Consider the following 17,430-nt stretch of genomic DNA (forward strand, 5'->3'; position numbering starts at 1 on the left):
GTAAGTGATGGCACCTGCATTGTTGCTAGTGTGTCCCTGCCTCTGGGGTAAGTGATGGCACCTGCATTGTTGCTAGTGTGTCCCTGCCTCTGGGGTAAGTGATGGCACCTGCCTCGTTGCCAGTGTGTCCCTGCCTTTGGGGTAAGTGATGGCACCTGTCTCGTTGCCAGTGTGTCCCTGCCTCTGGGGTAAGTGATGTCACCTGCCTCGTTGTCAGTGTGTACCTGCCTCTGTAGTAAGTGATGGCACCTGCCTTGTTGCCAGTGTGTTCCTGCCTCTGTAGTAAGTGATGGCACCTGTCTTGTTGCCAGTTTGTTCCTGCCTCTGTAGTAAGTGATGGCACCTGTCGTGTTGCCAGTGTGTCCCTGCCTCTGGGGTAAGTGATGGCAACTGCCTCTGTAGTAAGTGATGGCACCTGTCTTGTTGCCAGTGTATCCCTGCTTCTGTAGTAAGCGATGGCACCTGTCTTGTTGCCAGTGTATCCCTGCCTCTGGGGTAAGTGATGGCGCCTGTCTTGTTTCCAGTGTGTCTCTGCCTCTGTAGTAAGCGATGGCACCTGTCTCGTTTCCAGTGTGTCTCTGCCTCTGTAGTAAGTGATGGCACATGTCTTGTTGCCAGTGTGTCTCTGCCTCTGTAGTAAGTGATGGCACCTGCCTTGTTGCCAGTGAGTTCCTGCCTCTGTAGTAAGTGATGGCACCTGTCTTGTTGTCAGTGTGCACCTGCCTCTGTATTAAGTGATGTCACCTGCATTGTTGCCAGTGTGTCCCTGCCCCTGGGGTAAGTGATGGCACCTGCCTCGTTGCCAGTGTGTCCCTGCCTCTGGGGTAAGTGATGGCACCTGCTTTGTTGCCAGTGTGTCCCTGCCTCTGGGGTAAGTGATGGCACCTGCCTTGTTGTCAGTGTGTTCCTGCCTCTGTAGTAAGTGATGGCACCGGCCTTGCTGCCAGTGTCTCCCTGCCTCTGGGGTAAGTGATGGCATCTGCCTCGTTGCCAGTGTCTCCCTGCCTCTGGGGTAAGTGATGGCACCTGCCTCGTTGCCAGTTTGTCCCTGCCTCTGTTGTAAGTGATGGCACCTGTCTTGTTGCCAGTGTCTCTGCCTCTGTAGTAAGTGATGGCACCTGTCTTGTTGCCAGTGTGTTCCTGCCTCTGTAGTAAGTGATGGCACCTGCCTTGTTGCCAGTGTGTTCCTGCCTCTGTAGTAAGTGATGGCACCTGTCTTGTTGCCAGTGTGTCCCTGCCTCTGTAGTAAGTGATGGCACCTGTCTTGTTGCCAGTGTATCCCTGCCTCTGTAGTAAGTGATGGCTCCTGTCTTGTTGCCAGTGTATCCCTGCCTCTGTAGTAAGTGATGGCACCTGTCTCGTTTCCAGTGTGTCTCTGCCTCTGTAGTAAGTGATGGCACATGTCTTGTTGCCAGTGTGTCTCTGCCTCTGTAGTAAGTGATGGCACCTGCCTTGTTGCCAGTGAGTTCCTGCCTCTGTAGTAAGTGATGTCACCTGTCTTGCTGTCAGTGTGCACCTGCCTCTGTATTAAGTGATGGCACCTGCATTGTTGCCAGTGTGTCCCTGCCTCTGGGGTAAGTGATGGCACCTGCCTCGTTGCCAGTGTGTCCCTGCCTCTGGGGTAAGTGATGGCACCTGCTTCGTTGCCAGTGTGTCCCTGCCTCTGGGGTAAGTGAGGCATCCTGCCTTTTTGTCAGTGTGTTCCTGCCTCTGTAGTAAGTGATGGCACCTGCCTTGCTGCCAGTGTCTCCCTGCCTCTGGGGTAAGTGATGGCACCTGCTTCGTTGCCAGTGTCTCCCTGCCTCTGGGATAAGTGATGGCACCTGCCTCGTTGCCAGTGTGTCCCTGCCTCTGTAGTAAGTGATGGCACCTGTCTTGTTGCCAGTGTCTCTGCCTCTGTAGTAAGTGATGGCACCTGTCTTGTTGCCAGTGTGTTCCTGCCTCTGTAGTAAGTGATGGCACCTGCCTTGTTGCCAGTGTGTTCCTGCCTCTGTAGTAAGTGATGGCACCTGTCTTGTTGCCAGTGTGTCCCTGCCTCTGTAGTAAGTGATGGCAAATGTCTTGTTGCCAGTGTATCCCTGCCTCTTTAGTAAGTGATGGCACCTGTCTTGTTGCCAGTGTATCCCTGCCTCTGGGGTAAGTGATGGCACCTGCCTTGTTGCCAGTGTGTCCCTGCCTCTGTAGTAAGTGATGGCACCTGTCTTGTTGCCAGTGTGTCCCTGCCTCTGTAGTAAGTGATGGCACCTGTCTTGTTGCCAGTGTGTCCCTCCCTCTGGGGTAAGGGATGGCGCCTGTCTTGTTGCCAGTGTGTCCCTGCCTCTGGGGTAAGTGATGGCACCTGCCTCTGTAGTAAGTGATGGCACCTGTCTTGTTGCCAGTGTATCCCTGCCTCTGTAGTAAGTGATGGCACCTGTCCTGTTGCCAGTGTATCCCTGCCTCTGTAGTAAGTGATGGCACCTGTCTTGTTGCCAGTGTGTCTTTGCCTCTGTAGTAAGTGATGGCACCTGTCTTGTTGCCAGTGTGTCCCTGCCTCTGTAGTAAGTGATGGCACCTGCCCTGTTGCCAGTGTGTCCCTGCCTCTGGGGTAAGTGATGGCACCTGACTGTTGCCAGTGTGCACTTGCCTTTGGGGTAAGTGATGGCACCTGCCTTGTTGCCAGTGTGCCCCTGCCTCTGTAGTAAGTGATGGCACCTGTCTTGTTGCCAGTGTATCCCTGCCTCTGGGGTAAGTGATGGCACCTGCCTTGTTGCCAGTGTGTCCCTGCCTCTGTAGTAAGTGATGGCACCTGTCTTGTCGCCAGTGTGTCCCTGCCTCTGTAGTAAGTGATGGCACCTGTCTTGTAGCCAGTGTGTCCCTGCCTCTGGGGTATGTGATGGCACCTGCCTCTGTAGTAAGTGATGCACCTGTCTTGTTGCCAGTGTATCCCTGCCTCTGTAGTAAGTGATGGCACCTGTCCTGTTGCCAGTGTATCCCTGCCTCTGTAGTAAGTGATGGCACCTGTCTTGTTGCCAGTGTGTCTTTGCCTCTGTAGTAAGTGATGGCACCTGTCTTGTTGCCATTGTGTCCCTGCCTCTGTAGTAAGTGATGGCACCTGCCCTGTTGCCAGTGTGTTCCTGCCTCTGGGGTAAGTGATGGCACCTGCCTGTTGCCAGTGTGCACTTGCCTTTGGGGTAAGTGATGGCACCTGCCTTGTTGCCAGTGTGTTCCTGCCTCTGGGGTAAGTGATGACACCTGCCTTGTTGCCAGTGTGTTCCTGCCTCTGCAGTAAGTGATGGCATCTGCCTTGTTGCCAGTGTGTTCCTGCCTCTGTAGTAAGTGATGGCACCTGTCTTGTTGCCAGTGTGTTCCTGCCTCTGTAGTAAGTGATGGCACCTGTCTTGTTGCCAGTGACTCCCTGCCTCTGGGGTAAGTGATGGCACCTGCCTTGCTGCCAGTGTGTCCCTGCCTCTGTAGTAAGTAATGGCGCCTGTCTTGTTGCCAGTGTGTCTCTGCCTCTGGGGTAAGTGATGGCACCTGCCTTGTTGCCAGTGTCTCCCTGCCTCAGGGGTAAGTGATGGCGCCTGCCTTGTTGTCAGTGTGTCCCTGCCTCTGGGGTAAGTGATGGCGCCTGCCTTGCTGCCACTGTGTCCCTGCCTCTGTAGTAAGTGATGGTGCCTGTCTCGCTGCCAGTGTGTCCCTGCCTCTGTAGTAAGTGATGGTGCCTGTCTCGTTGCCAGTGTCTCCCTGCCTCTGGGGTAAGTGATGGTACCTGTCTTGGTGCCAGTGTGTCCCTGCCCCTGGGGTAAGGGATGGCGCCTGTCTTGTTGCCAGTGTGTCCCTGCCTCTGGGGTAAGTGATGGCACCTGCCTCTGTAGTACGTGATGGCACCTGTCTTGTTGCCAGTGTATCCCTGCCTCTGAGTAAGTGATGGCACCTGTCTGGTTGCCAGTGTGTCCCTGCCTCTGTAGTAAGTGATGGCACCTGTCTTGTTGCCAGTGTGTCCCTGCCTCTGTAGTAAGTGATGGCACCTGCCTTGTTGCCAGTGTGTCCCTGCCTCTGGGGTAAGTGATGGCACCTGCCTTGTTGCCAGTGTGCCCTTGCCTCTGGGGTAAGTGATGGCACCTGCCTGTTGCCAGTGTGTCCCTGCCTCTGGGGTAAGTGATGGCACCTGTCTTGTTGCCAGTGTGTCCCTGCCTCTGTAGTAAGTGATGGCACCTGCCTTGCTGCCAGTGTGTCCCTGCCTCTGTAGTAAGTGATGGTGACTGTCTCGTTGCCAGTGTGTCCCTGCCTCTGGGGTAAGTGATGGCACCTGCCTTGTTGCCAGTGTCTCCCTGCCTCTGGGGTAAGTGATGGCTCCTGCCTTGTTGCCAGTGTGTCCCTGCCTCTGGGGTAAGTGATGGCACCTGCCTTGCTGCCAGTGTGTCCCTGCCTCTGTAGTAAGTGATGGTGCCTGACTCGTTGCCAGTGTCTCCCTGCCTCTGGGGTAAGTGATGGCACCTGCCTCGTTGCCAGTGTGTCCCTGCCTCTGTAGTAAGTGATGGCACATGTCTTGTTGCCAGTGTGTCTCTGCCTCTGTAGTAAGTGATGGCACCTGCCTTGTTGCCAATGTGTTCCTGCCTCTGTAGTAAGTGATGGTACCTGTCTTGTTGCCAGTGTGTTCCTGCCTCTGTAGTAAGTGATGGCACCTGCCTTGCTGCCAGTGTGTCCCTGCCTCTGTAGTAAGTGATGGCACCTGCATTGTTGCCAGTGTGTCCCTGCCTCTGGGGTAAGTGATGGCACCTGCATTGTTGCTAGTGTGTCCCTGCCTCTGGGGTAAGTGATGGCACCTGCCTCGTTGCCAGTGTGTCCCGGCCTTTGGGGTAAGTTATGGCACCTGCCTCTTTGCCAGTGATCCTCTTATCACCTCCTACGCCAGTCCTAGTGTGTGCTGAGCAATGCTGGTCGCTGTCCATCCATACAGGTCTGCTTGAGGCGTATATTAGGAAAACCTCACCGTCTGTTCTGGCTGAAAGGAAGTCTGTAAACTGCCTCTGTAGTAAGTGATGGCACATGTCTTGTTGCCAGTGTGTCTCTGCCTCTGTAGTAAGTGATGGCACCTGCCTTGTTGCCAGTGTGTTCCTGCCTCTGTAGTAAGTGATGGTACCTGTCTTGTTGCCAGTGTGTTCCTGCCTCTGTAGTAAGTGATGGCACCTGCCTTGCTGCCAGTGTGTCCCTGCCTCTGGGGTAAGGGATGGCGCCTGTTTGTTGCCAGTGTTTCCCTGCCTCTGGGGTAAGTGATGGACCCTACCTTTGTAGTAAGTGATGGCACCTGCCTCGTTGGCAGTGTGTCCCTGCCTCTGTAGTAAGTGATGGCGCCTGTCTTGTTGCCAGTGTGTCTCTGCCTCTGTAGTAAGTGATGGCACCTGTCTTGTTGCCAGTGTGTTCTTGCCTCTGTAGTAGGTGATGGCACCTGCCTTGCTGCTAGTGTGTCCCTGCCTCTGTAGTAAGTGATGACGCCTGTCTCGTTGCCAGTGTGTCTCTGCCTCTGTAGTAAGTGATGGCACATGTCTTGTTGCCAGTGTGTCTCTGCCTCTGTAGTAAGTGATGGCACCTGCCTTGTTGCCAGTGTGTTCCTGCATCTGTAGTAAGTGATGGCACCTGTCTTGTTGCCAGTGAGCACCTGCCTCTGTAGTAAGTGATGGCACCTGCATTGTTGCTAGCGTGTCCCTGCCTCTGGGGTAAGTGATGGCACCTGCATTGTTGCTAGTGTGTCCCTGCCTCTGGGGTAAGTGATGGCACCTGCCTCGTTGCCAGTGTGTCCCTGCCTTTGGGGTAAGTGATGGCACCTGTCTCGTTGCCAGTGTGTCCCTGCCTCTGGGGTAAGTGATGTCACCTGCCTCGTTGTCAGTGTGTACCTGCCTCTGTAGTAAGTGATGGCACCTGCCTTGTTGCCAGTGTGTTCCTGCCTCTGTAGTAAGTGATGGCACCTGTCTTGTTGCCAGTTTGTTCCTGCCTCTGTAGTAAGTGATGGCACCTGTCGTGTTGCCAGTGTGTCCCTGCCTCTGGGGTAAGTGATGGCAACTGCCTCTGTAGTAAGTGATGGCACCTGTCTTGTTGCCAGTGTATCCCTGCTTCTGTAGTAAGCGATGGCACCTGTCTTGTTGCCAGTGTATCCCTGCCTCTGGGGTAAGTGATGGCACCTGCTTTGTTGCCAGTGTGTCCCTGCCTCTGTAGTAAGTGATGGCACCTGTCTTGTTGCCAGTGTGTCCCTGCCTCTGTAGTAAGTGATGGCACCTGTCTTGTTGCCAGTGTGTCGCTGCCTCTGGGGTAAGTGATGGTACCTGCCTCTGTAGTAAGTGATGGCACCTGCCTCGTTGCCAGTGTGTCCCTGCCTCTGTACTAAGTGATGGCACCTGTCTTGTTGCCAGTGTGTCTATGCCTCTGTAGTAAGTGATGGCACCTGTCTTGTTGCCAGTGTGTTCCTGCCTGTGTAGTAAGTGATGGCACCTGCCTTGATGCCAGTGTGTCCCTGCCTCTGTAGTAAGTGATGGTGCCTGTCTCGTTGCCAGTGTCTCCCTGCCTCTGGGGTAAGTGTTGGTACCTGTCTTGGTGCCAGTGTGTCCCTGCCCCTGGGGTAAGGGATGGCGCCTGTCTTGTTGCCAGTGTGTCCCTGCCTCTGGGGTAAGTGATGGCACCTGCCTCTGTAGTACGTGATGGCACCTGTCTTGTTGCCAGTGTATCCCTGCCTCTGTAGTAAGTGATGGCACCTGTCTTGTTGCCAGTGTGTCCCTGCCTCTGTAGTAAGTGATGGCACCTGTCTTGTTGCCAGTGTGTCCCTGCCTCTGTAGTAAGTGATGGCACCTGCCTTGTTGCCAGTGTGTCCCTGCCTCTGGGGTAAGTGATGGCACCTGCCTTGTTGCCAGTGTGTCCCTGCCTCTGGGGTAAGTGATGGCACCTGCCTTGTTGCCAGTGTGCCCTTGCCTCTGGGGTAAGTGATGGCACCTGCCTGTTGCCAGTGTGTCCCTGCCTCTGGGGTAAGTGATGGCACCTGTCTTGTTGCCAGTGTGTCCCTGCCTCTGTAGTAAGTGATGGCACCTGCCTTGCTGCCAGTGTGTCCCTGCCTCTGTAGTAAGTGATGGTGCCTGTCTCGTTGCCAGTGTGTCCCTGCCTCTGGGGTAAGTGATGGCACCTGCCTTGTTGCCAGTGTCTCCCTGCCTCTGGGGTAAGTGATGGCTCCTGCCTTGTTGCCAGTGTGTCCCTGCCTCTGGGGTAAGTGATGGCACCTGCCTTGCTGCCAGTGTGTCCCTGCCTCTGTAGTAAGTGATGGTGCCTGACTCGTTGCCAGTGTCTCCCTGCCTCTGGGGTAAGTGATGGCACCTGCCTCGTTGCCAGTGTGTCCCTGCCTCTGTAGTAAGTGATGGCACATGTCTTGTTGCCAGTGTGTCTCTGCCTCTGTAGTAAGTGATGGCACCTGCCTTGTTGCCAATGTGTTCCTGCCTCTGTAGTAAGTGATGGTACCTGTCTTGTTGCCAGTGTGTTCCTGCCTCTGTAGTAAGTGATGGCACCTGCCTTGCTGCCAGTGTGTCCCTGCCTCTGTAGTAAGTGATGGCACCTGCATTGTTGCCAGTGTGTCCCTGCCTCTGGGGTAAGTGATGGCACCTGCATTGTTGCTAGTGTGTCCCTGCCTCTGGGGTAAGTGATGGCACCTGCCTCGTTGCCAGTGTGTCCCGGCCTTTGGGGTAAGTGATGACACCTGCCTCGTTGCCAATGATCCTCTTATCACCTCCTACGCCAGTCCTAGTGTGTGCTGAGCAATGCTGGTCGCTGTCCATCCATACAGGTCTGCTTGAGGCGTATATTAGGAAAACCTCACCGTCTGTTCTGGCTGAAAGGAAGTCTGTAAACTGCCTCTGTAGTAAGTGATGGCACATGTCTTGTTGCCAGTGTGTCTCTGCCTCTGTAGTAAGTGATGGCACCTGCCTTGTTGCCAGTGTGTTCCTGCCTCTGTAGTAAGTGATGGTACCTGTCTTGTTGCCAGTGTGTTCCTGCCTCTGTAGTAAGTGATGGCACCTGCCTTGCTGCCAGTTTGTCCCTGCCTCTGGGGTAAGGGATGGCGCCTGTTTGTTGCCAGTGTGTCCCTGCCTCTGGGGTAAGTGATGGACCCTACCTTTGTAGTAAGTGATGGCACCTGCCTCGTTGGCAGTGTGTCCCTGCCTCTGTAGTAAGTGATGGCGCCTGTCTTGTTGCCAGTGTGTCTCTGCCTCTGTAGTAAGTGATGGCACCTGTCTTGTTGCCAGTGTGTTCTTGCCTCTGTAGTAGGTGATGGCACCTGCCTTGCTGCTAGTGTGTCCCTGCCTCTGTAGTAAGTGATGACGCCTGTCTCGTTGCCAGTGTGTCTCTGCCTCTGTAGTAAGTGATGGCACATGTCTTGTTGCCAGTGTGTCTCTGCCTCTGTAGTAAGTGATGGCACCTGCCTTGTTGCCAGTGTGTTCCTGCATCTGTAGTAAGTGATGGCACCTGTCTTGTTGCCAGTGAGCACCTGCCTCTGTAGTAAGTGATGGCACCTGCATTGTTGCTAGTGTGTCCCTGCCTCTGGGGTAAGTGATGGCACCTGCATTGTTGCTAGTGTGTCCCTGCCTCTGGGGTAAGTGATGGCACCTGCCTCGTTGCCAGTGTGTCCCTGCCTTTGGGGTAAGTGATGGCACCTGTCTCGTTGCCAGTGTGTCCCTGCCTCTGGGGTAAGTGATGTCACCTGCCTCGTTGTCAGTGTGTACCTGCCTCTGTAGTAAGTGATGGCACCTGCCTTGTTGCCAGTGTGTTCCTGCCTCTGTAGTAAGTGATGGCACCTGTCTTGTTGCCAGTTTGTTCCTGCCTCTGTAGTAAGTGATGGCACCTGTCGTGTTGCCAGTGTGTCCCTGCCTCTGGGGTAAGTGATGGCAACTGCCTCTGTAGTAAGTGATGGCACCTGTCTTGTTGCCAGTGTATCCCTGCTTCTGTAGTAAGCGATGGCACATGTCTTGTTGCCAGTGTATCCCTGCCTCTGGGGTAAGTGATGGCGCCTGTCTTGTTTCCAGTGTGTCTCTGCCTCTGTAGTAAGCGATGGCACCTGTCTCGTTTCCAGTGTGTCTCTGCCTCTGTAGTAGGTGATGGCACATGTCTTGTTGCCAGTGTGTCTCTGCCTCTGTAGTAAGTGATGGCACCTGCCTTGTTGCCAGTGAGTTCCTGCCTCTGTAGTAAGTGATGGCACCTGTCTTGTTGTCAGTGTGCACCTGCCTCTGTATTAAGTGATGTCACCTGCATTGTTGCCAGTGTGTCCCTGCCCCTGGGGTAAGTGATGGCACCTGCCTCGTTGCCAGTGTGTCCCTGCCTCTGGGGTAAGTGATGGCACCTGCTTTGTTGCCAGTGTGTCCCTGCCTCTGGGGTAAGTGATGGCACCTGCCTTGTTGTCAGTGTGTTCCTGCCTCTGTAGTAAGTGATGGCACCGGCCTTGCTGCCAGTGTCTCCCTGCCTCTGGGGTAAGTGATGGCATCTGCCTCGTTGCCAGTGTCTCCCTGCCTCTGGGGTAAGTGATGGCACCTGCCTCGTTGCCAGTTTGTCCCTGCCTCTGTTGTAAGTGATGGCACCTGTCTTGTTGCCAGTGTCTCTGCCTCTGTAGTAAGTGATGGCACCTGTCTTGTTGCCAGTGTGTTCCTGCCTCTGTAGTAAGTGATGGCACCTGCCTTGTTGCCAGTGTGTTCCTGCCTCTGTAGTAAGTGATGGCACCTGTCTTGTTGCCAGTGTGTCCCTGCCTCTGTAGTAAGTGATGGCAATTGTCTTGTTGCCAGTGTATCCCTGCCTCTGTAGTAAGTGATGGCTCCTGTCTTGTTGCCAGTGTATCCCTGCCTCTGTAGTAAGTGATGGCACCTGTCTCGTTTCCAGTGTGTCTCTGCCTCTGTAGTAAGTGATGGCACATGTCTTGTTGCCAGTGTGTCTCTGCCTCTGTAGTAAGTGATGGCACCTGCCTTGTTGCCAGTGAGTTCCTGCCTCTGTAGTAAGTGATGTCACCTGTCTTGTTGTCAGTGTGCACCTGCCTCTGTATTAAGTGATGGCACCTGCATTGTTGCCAGTGTGTCCCTGCCTCTGGGGTAAGTGATGGCACCTGCCTCGTTGCCAGTGTGTCCCTGCCTCTGGGGTAAGTGATGGCACCTGCTTCGTTGCCAGTGTGTCCCTGCCTCTGGGGTAAGTGAGGCATCCTGCCTTTTTGTCAGTGTGTTCCTGCCTCTGTAGTAAGTGATGGCACCTGCCTTGCTGCCAGTGTCTCCCTGCCTCTGGGGTAAGTGATGGCACCTGCTTCGTTGCCAGTGTCTCCCTGCCTCTGGGATAAGTGATGGCACCTGCCTCGTTGCCAGTGTGTCCCTGCCTCTGTAGTAAGTGATGGCACCTGTCTTGTTGCCAGTGTCTCTGCCTCTGTAGTAAGTGATGGCACCTGTCTTGTTGCCAGTGTGTTCCTGCCTCTGTAGTAAGTGATGGCACCTGCCTTGTTGCCAGTGTGTTCCTGCCTCTGTAGTAAGTGATGGCACCTGTCTTGTTGCCAGTGTGTCCCTGCCTCTGTAGTAAGTGATGGCAAATGTCTTGTTGCCAGTGTATCCCTGCCTCTTTAGTAAGTGATGGCACCTGTCTTGTTGCCAGTGTATCCCTGCCTCTGGGGTAAGTGATGGCACCTGCCTTGTTGCCAGTGTGTCCCTGCCTCTGTAGTAAGTGATGGCACCTGTCTTGTTGCCAGTGTGTCCCTGCCTCTGTAGTAAGTGATGGCACCTGTCTTGTTGCCAGTGTGTCCCTGCCTCTGGGGTAAGGGATGGCGCCTGTCTTGTTGCCAGTGTGTCCCTGCCTCTGGGGTAAGTGATGGCACCTGCCTCTGTAGTAAGTGATGGCACCTGTCTTGTTGCCAGTGTATCCCTGCCTCTGTAGTAAGTGATGGCACCTGTCCTGTTGCCAGTGTATCCCTGCCTCTGTAGTAAGTGATGGCACCTGTCTTGTTGCCAGTGTATCCCTGCCTCTGGGGTAAGTGATGGCACCTGCCTTGTTGCCAGTGTGTCCCTGCCTCTGTAGTAAGTGATGGCACCTGTCTTGTTGCCAGTGTGTCCCTGCCTCTGTAGTAAGTGATGGCACCTGTCTTGTTGCCAGTGTGTCCCTGCCTCTCGGGTAAGGGATGGCGCCTGTCTTGTTGCCAGTGTGTCCCTGCCTCTGGGGTAAGTGATGGCACCTGCCTCTGTAGTAAGTGATGGCACCTGTCTTGTTGCCAGTGTATCCCTGCCTCTGTAGTAAGTGATGGCACCTGTCCTGTTGCCAGTGTATCCCTGCCTCTGTAGTAAGTGATGGCACCTGTCTTGTTGCCAGTGTGTCCCTGTCTCTGTAGTAAGTGATGGCACCTGCCCTGTTGCCAGTGTGTCCCTGCCTCTGGGGTAAGTGATGGCACCTGCCTGTTGCCAGTGTGCACTTGCCTTTGGGGTAAGTGATGGCACCTGCCTTGTTGCCAGTGTGCCCCTGCCTCTGTAGTAAGTGATGGCACCTGTCTTGTTGCCAGTGTATCCCTGCCTCTGGGGTAAGTGATGGCACCTGCCTTGTTGCCAGTGTGTCCCTGCCTCTGTAGTAAGTGATGGCACCTGTCTTGTCGCCAGTGTGTCCCTGCCTCTGTAGTAAGTGATGGCACCTGTCTTGTAGCCAGTGTGTCCCTGCCTCTGGGGTATGTGATGGCACCTGCCTCTGTAGTAAGTGATGGCACCTGTCTTGTTGCCAGTGTATCCCTGCCTCTGTAGTAAGTGATGGCACCTGTCCTGTTTCCAGTGTATCCCTGCCTCTGTAGTAAGTGATGGCACCTGTCTTGTTGCCAGTGTGTCTTTGCCTCTGTAGTAAGTGATGGCACCTGTCTTGTTGCCATTGTGTCCCTGCCTCTGTAGTAAGTGATGGCACCTGCCCTGTTGCCAGTGTGTTCCTGCCTCTGGGGTAAGTGATGGCACCTGCCTGTTGCCAGTGTGCACTTGCCTTTGGGGTAAGTGATGGCACCTGCCTTGTTGCCAGTGTGTTCCTGCCTCTGGGGTAAGTGATGACACCTGCCTTGTTGCCAGTGTGTTCCTGCCTCTGCAGTAAGTGATGGCACCTGCCTTGTTGCCAGTGTGTTCCTGCCTCTGTAGTAAGTGATGGCACCTGTCTTGTTGCCAGTGTGTTCCTGCCTCTGTAGTAAGTGATGGCACCTGTCTTGTTGCCAGTGACTCCCTGCCTCTGGGGTAAGTGATGGCACCTGCCTTGCTGCCAGTGTGTCCCTGCCTCTGTAGTAAGTAATGGCGCCTGTCTTGTTGCCAGTGTGTCTCTGCCTCTGGGGTAAGTGATGGCACCTGCCTTGTTGCCAGTGTCTCCCTGCCTCAGGGGTAAGTGATGGCGCCTGCCTTGTTGTCAGTGTGTCCCTGCCTCTGGGGTAAGTGATGGCGCCTGCCTTGCTGCCACTGTGTCCCTGCCTCTGTAGTAAGTGATGGTGCCTGTCTCGCTGCCAGTGTGTCCCTGCCTCTGTAGTAAGTGATGGTGCCTGTCTCGTTGCCAGTGTCTCCCTGCCTCTGGGGTAAGTGATGGTACCTGTCTTGGTGCCAGTGTGTCCCTGCCCCTGGGGTAAGGGATGGCGCCTGTCTTGTTGCCAGTGTGTCCCTGCCTCTGGGGTAAGTGATGGCACCTGCCTCTGTAGTACGTGATGGCACCTGTCTTGTTGCCAGTGTATCCCTGCCTCTGTAGTAAGTGATGGCACCTGTCTTGTTGCCAGTGTGTCCCTGCCTCTGTAGTAAGTGATGGCACCTGTCTTGTTGCCAGTGTGTCCCTGCCTCTGTAGTAAGTGATGGCACCTGCCTTGTTGCCAGTGTGTCCCTGCCTCTGGGGTAAGTGATGGCACCTGCCTTGTTGCCAGTGTGCCCTTGCCTCTGGGGTAAGTGATGGCACCTGCCTGTTGCCAGTGTGTCCCTGCCTCTGGGGTAAGTGATGGCACCTGTCTTGTTGCCAGTGTGTCCCTGCCTCTGTAGTAAGTGATGGCACCTGCCTTGCTGCCAGTGTGTCCCTGCCTCTGTAGTAAGTGATGGTGCCTGTCTCGTTGCCAGTGTGTCCCTGCCTCAGGGGTAAGTGATGGCACCTGCCTTGTTGCCAGTGTCTCCCTGCCTCTGGGGTAAGTGATGGCTCCTGCCTTGTTGCCAGTGTGTCCCTGCCTCTGGTGTAAGTGATGGCACCTGCCTTGCTGCCAGTGTGTCCCTGCCTCTGTAGTAAGTGATGGTGCCTGACTCGTTGCCAGTGTCTCCCTGCCTCTGGGGTAAGTGATGGCACCTGCCTCGTTGCCAGTGTGTCCCTGCCTCTGTAGTAAGTGATGGCACATGTCTTGTTGCCAGTGTGTCTCTGCCTCTGTAGTAAGTGATGGCACCTGCCTTGTTGCCAATGTGTTCCTGCCTCTGTAGTAAGTGATGGTACCTGTCTTGTTGCCAGTGTGTTCCTGCCTCTGTAGTAAGTGATGGCACCTGCCTTGCTGCCAGTGTGTCCCTGCCTCTGTAGTAAGTGATGGCACCTGCATTGTTGCCAGTGTGTCCCTGCCTCTGGGGTAAGTGATGGCACCTGCATTGTTGCTAGTGTGTCCCTGCCTCTGGGGTAAGTGATGGCACCTGCCTCGTTGCCAGTGTGTCCCGGCCTTTGGGGTAAGTTATGGCACCTGCCTCTTTGCCAGTGATCCTCTTATCACCTCCTACGCCAGTCCTAGTGTGTGCTGAGCAATGCTGGTCGCTGTCCATCCATACAGGTCTGCTTGAGGCGTATATTAGGAAAACCTCACCGTCTGTTCTGGCTGAAAGGAAGTCTGTAAACTGCCTCTGTAGTAAGTGATGGCACATGTCTTGTTGCCAGTGTGTCTCTGCCTCTGTAGTAAGTGATGGCACCTGCCTTGTTGCCAGTGTGTTCCTGCCTCTGTAGTAAGTGATGGTACCTGTCTTGTTGCCAGTGTGTTCCTGCCTCTGTAGTAAGTGATGGCACCTGCCTTGCTGCCAGTGTGTCCCTGCCTCTGGGGTAAGGGATGGCGCCTGTTTGTTGCCAGTGTTTCCCTGCCTCTGGGGTAAGTGATGGACCCTACCTTTGTAGTAAGTGATGGCACCTGCCTCGTTGGCAGTGTGTCCCTGCCTCTTTAGTAAGTGATGGCGCCTGTCTTGTTGCCAGTGTGTCTCTGCCTCTGTAGTAAGTGATGGCACCTGTCTTGTTGCCAGTGTGTTCTTGCCTCTGTAGTAGGTGTTGGCACCTGCCTTGCTGCTAGTGTGTCCCTGCCTCTGTAGTAAGTGATGACGCCTGTCTCGTTGCCAGTGTGTCTCTGCCTCTGTAGTAAGTGATGGCACATGTCTTGTTGCCAGTGTGTCTCTGCCTCTGTAGTAAGTGATGGCACCTGCCTTGTTGCCAGTGTGTTCCTGCATCTGTAGTAAGTGATGGCACCTGTCTTGTTGCCAGTGAGCACCTGCCTCTGTAGTAAGTGATGGCACCTGCATTGTTGCTAGTGTGTCCCTGCCTCTGGGGTAAGTGATGGCACCTGCATTGTTACTAGTGTGTCCCTGCCTCTGGGGTAAGTGATGGCACCTGCCTCATTGCCAGTGTGTCCCTGCCTTTGGGGTAAGTGATGGCACCTGTCTTGTTGCCAGTGTGTCCCTGCCTCTGGGGTAAGTGATGTCACCTGCCTCGTTGTCAGTGTGTACCTGCCTCTGTAGTAAGTGATGGCACCTGCCTTGTTGCCAGTGTGTTCCTGCCTCTGTAGTAAGTGATGGCACCTGTCTTGTTGCCAGTTTGTTCCTGCCTCTGTAGTAAGTGATGGCACCTGTCGTGTTGCCAGTGTGTCCCTGCCTCTGGAGTAAGTGATGGCAACTGCCTCTGTAGTAAGTGATGGCACCTGTCTTGTTGCCAGTGTATCCCTGCTTCTGTAGTAAGCGATGGCACCTGTCTTGTTGCCAGTGTATCCCTGCCTCTGGGGTAAGTGATGGCACCTGCTTTGTTGCCAGTGTGTCCCTGCCTCTGTAGTAAGTGATGGCACCTGTCTTGTTGCCAGTGTGTCCCTGCCTCTGTAGTAAGTGATGGCACCTGTCTTGTTGCCAGTGTGTCGCTGCCTCTGGGGTAAGTGGTGGTACCTGCCTCTGTAGTAAGTGATGGCACCTGCCTCGTTGCCAGTGTGTCGCTGCCTCTGGGGTAAGTGATGGTACCTGCCTCTGTAGTAAGTGATGGCACCTGCCTTGTTGCCAGTGTGTTCCTGCCTCTGTAGTAAGTGATGGCACCTGTCTTGTTGCCAGTGTGTCCCTGCCTCTGTAGTAAGTGATGGCAATTGTCTTGTTGCCAGTGTATCCCTGCCTCTGTAGTAAGTGATGGCTCCTGTCTTGTTGCCAGTGTATCCCTGCCTCTGTAGTAAGTGATGGCACCTGTCTCGTTTCCAGTGTGTCTCTGCCTCTGTAGTAAGTGATGGCACATGTCTTGTTGCCAGTGTGTCTCTGCCTCTGTAGTAAGTGATGGCACCTGCCTTGTTGCCAGTGAGTTCCTGCCTCTGTAGTAAGTGATGTCACCTGTCTTGTTGTCAGTGTGCACCTGCCTCTGTATTAAGTGATGGCACCTGCATTGTTGCCAGTGTGTCCCTGCCTCTGGGGTAAGTGATGGCACCTGCCTCGTTGCCAGTGTGTCCCTGCCTCTGGGGTAAGTGATGGCACCTGCTTCGTTGCCAGTGTGTCCCTGCCTCTGGGGTAAGTGAGGCATCCTGCCTTTTTGTCAGTGTGTTCCTGCCTCTGTAGTAAGTGATGGCACCTGCCTTGCTGCCAGTGTCTCCCTGCCTCTGGGGTAAGTGATGGCACCTGCTTCGTTGCCAGTGTCTCCCTGCCTCTGGGATAAGTGATGGCACCTGCCTCGTTGCCAGTGTGTCCCTGCCTCTGTAGTAAGTGATGGCACCTGTCTTGTTGCCAGTGTCTCTGCCTCTGTAGTAAGTGATGGCACCTGTCTTGTTGCCAGTGTGTTCCTGCCTCTGTAGTAAGTGATGGCACCTGCCTTGTTGCCAGTGTGTTCCTGCCTCTGTAGTAAGTGATGGCACCTGTCTTGTTGCCAGTGTGTCCCTGCCTCTGTAGTAAGTGATGGCAAATGTCTTGTTGCCAGTGTATCCCTGCCTCTTTAGTAAGTGATGGCACCTGTCTTGTTGCCAGTGTATCCCTGCCTCTGGGGTAAGTGATGGCACCTGCCTTGTTGCCAGTGTGTCCCTGCCTCTGTAGTAAGTGATGGCACCTGTCTTGTTGCCAGTGTGTCCCTGCCTCTGTAGTAAGTGATGGCACCTGTCATGTTGCCAGTGTGTCCCTGCCTCTGGGGTAAGGGATGGCGCCTGTCTTGTTGCCAGTGTGTCCCTGCCTCTGGGGTAAGTGATGGCACCTGCCTCTGTAGTAAGTGATGGCACCTGTCTTGTTGCCAGTGTATCCCTGCCTCTGTAGTAAGTGATGGCACCTGTCCTGTTGCCAGTGTATCCCTGCCTCTGTAGTAAGTGATGGCACCTGTCTTGTTGCCAGTGTGTCTTTGCCTCTGTAGTAAGTGATGGCACCTGTCTTGTTGCCAGTGTGTCCCTGTCTCTGTAGTAAGTGATGGCACCTGCCCTGTTGCCAGTGTGTCCCTGCCTCTGGGGTAAGTGATGGCACCTGCCTGTTGCCAGTGTGCACTTGCCTTTGGGGTAAGTGATGGCACCTGCCTTGTTGCCAGTGTGCCCCTGCCTCTGTAGTAAGTGATGGCACCTGTCTTGTTGCCAGTGTATCCCTGCCTCTGGGGTAAGTGATGGCACCTGCCTTGTTGCCAGTGTGTCCCTGCCTCTGTAGTAAGTGATGGCACCTGTCTTGTCGCCAGTGTGTCCCTGCCTCTGTAGTAAGTGATGGCACCTGTCTTGTAGCCAGTGTGTCCCTGCCTCTGGGGTATGTGATGGCACCTGCCTCTGTAGTAAGTGATGGCACCTGTCTTGTTGCCAGTGTATCCCTGCCTCTGTAGTAAGTGATGGCACCTGTCCTGTTGCCAGTGTATCCCTGCCTCTGTAGTAAGTGATGGCACCTGTCTTGTTGCCAGTGTGTCTTTGCCTCTGTAGTAAGTGATGGCACCTGTCTTGTTGCCATTGTGTCCCTGCCTCTGTAGTAAGTGATGGCACCTGCCCTGTTGCCAGTGTGTTCCTGCCTCTGGGGTAAGTGATGGCACCTGCCTGTTGCCAGTGTGCACTTGCCTTTGGGGTAAGTGATGGCACCTGCCTTGTTGCCAGTGTGTTCCTGCCTCTGGGGTAAGTGATGACACCTGCCTTGTTGCCAGTGTGTTCCTGCCTCTGCAGTAAGTGATGGCACCTGCCTTGTTGCCAGTGTGTTCCTGCCTCTGTAGTAAGTGATGGCACCTGTCTTGTTGCCATGTGTTCCTGCCTCTGTAGTAAGTGATGGCACCTGTCTTGTT

This window comes from Ambystoma mexicanum, chromosome 7p (assembly GCF_040938575.1).
Source record: "Ambystoma mexicanum isolate Mex_15411 chromosome 7p, UKY_AmexF1_1, whole genome shotgun sequence".
NCBI lineage: Eukaryota > Metazoa > Chordata > Amphibia > Caudata > Ambystomatidae > Ambystoma > Ambystoma mexicanum.